We start from the raw sequence: 1,711 nt of genomic DNA, 5'->3' as shown, positions 1-1,711 counted from the left end.
GGCAGGGGCCTGCTGCGCTCGTGGCGACAGGACTTCACCCCCACACACTGAACTGCCCCCTCTCCCTCAACTGAACGTGCCTCCCACGGGGTATGCCCAGGCTGCCTCCAGGGCTGCACACCCGCACCAGCCCCTGGGTGCCCCGACACTTGCACCAGGGGAGCAGCAGGACTGGGATTACCCCATGGGGCAGGGAAGAGGGGAGAAAGGAGCAGGGCTTTGGGAAGGAGCAGGCTGGCCGGCCACTGCACCCAGGGCTGCATCTTTCCCTCCGTCCTGCCAGAGTCCTTGTCCCTGTGAAGCTAAAATGGATCCCAGCAGCTCCTCTCTGGCTTTTGCTTTCCCTTGGGAAGGAGCCAGGCCCCAGGCTCCAATCAAGCGGATGGGGCTCCCTGGGAACTGGACCACACACCCCTCCTCTTGCCCTTCCCCACAGCCCCGTGGCTCTGAGGAGCAAAGAGAAGAGTCAGCCTGGGACCTCTTGTCCTAGGGGCAGGAGCCGGGGGCATGCTTGGGGCTGGGGGCTCTGGGGATCCCGGCCCCTCCTGCTCCCTGCGTGGGGTCTGCTCCCAGGGCCCCAGTGCTCCCGACACGCCAGACCCGCAGCCCCGGGCAGGGAAAGGTGCACAATCTGTGATGCAAGGGGCTGTGTGAAGTTTGGGGTTCCTCCAGGTCTCAACGTGCCTGGACCCCTGGGCACCACGGAGGGGGTGTCCCCTGCTGCTGCTGGTCTCCGCACCCCTCCATGCTCTTGTCTAGTCCATCTCTGGAAGACACTAGCCTGCGCTGGGCACTGGGAGGTGAGGAGGTGAATCCTGCCCTGGGGTGGGCAGGCCGGTTGCAGGAAAGGTCTCTGCACACCCAGGTCCATCGCTGCCCATCCTCCACCCTCTCTGGCCTATCCCCGCCTGTTTTGGCCCTGCAGACAAGTGGCATTTTCCCGCTCTACCTTTCCTCCTATTCTTACAGAAACAAATGGCTGTGACAGTCATGATGGCTCCTGCTCCCATCACCATCACCAAGGAGACTCTGATCCAAGTGCTGGTGTGAGTGAGTGCTGCGCCTGGGAGTACGAGGAGAGAAGAAGGCAGAGCTCAGCTGGCAGCACTGCTGCAAGGAGAAAGCACGGTCTTACTTGAGATCCCCAAGCCAGCTCCCACTCAGGACCCTGGGCAGCTGCAGGGGCAGGGCACAGGCACAGCCCTTATAGTTTCATAGTTTCATAGTTGGCCATGGCACAAAAGAGTACTGGGGTGAAATGTCCCTGGCTAGGTGATTATCTAGCCTCCTTTTGGAGACCCCCAGGGTAGGAGCCAGCACCACTGCCCTTGGAAGTTGGTTCCAGCTCCTAGCCACCCTGACAGTGCAGTAGCACCTCCTGATGTCTAGTCTGAATCTACTCTCCGTGAACTTATGGCCGTTATTCCTCATTACTCCTGGTAGTGCTTGGAGGAACAGGGACTCCCCCACTGCCTGCTGGTCCCCCTTGGCAAGTTTGTAGATGGCCACCAGGTCCCCTCTCAGCCTCCTCTTGTGAAGGCTGAACAGGTTCAGGTCCCATAGCCTCTCCTCGTAGGGCCTGCCCTGCTGTCCCCTGACCATGCGAGTGGCCTCCTCTGGCCCCTCTCCATGCTGGCCACATCCCTCCTGAGGTGCGGCGCCCAGACCTGGACGCAGTACTCCAGCTGCGGCCTGACCAGTGCCGCATAGA

At 61.5% G+C, this 1,711-nt stretch overlaps 1 protein-coding gene across 1 annotated transcript in view; it reads right to left on the bottom strand.

Annotated features, from left to right (window-relative positions):
• Positions 1 to 1,711, bottom strand: part of LOC112548717 (signal-regulatory protein beta-1-like) — a 13,708-nt gene that overhangs the window by 2,772 nt on the left and 9,225 nt on the right. The window lies entirely within an intron of this gene.

Source organism: Alligator sinensis, unplaced genomic scaffold (genome assembly GCF_000455745.1).
Source record: "Alligator sinensis unplaced genomic scaffold, ASM45574v1 scaffold657_1, whole genome shotgun sequence".
Lineage (NCBI taxonomy): Eukaryota > Metazoa > Chordata > Crocodylia > Alligatoridae > Alligator > Alligator sinensis.
This window is presented reverse-complemented; position numbering and strand designations above follow the sequence as displayed.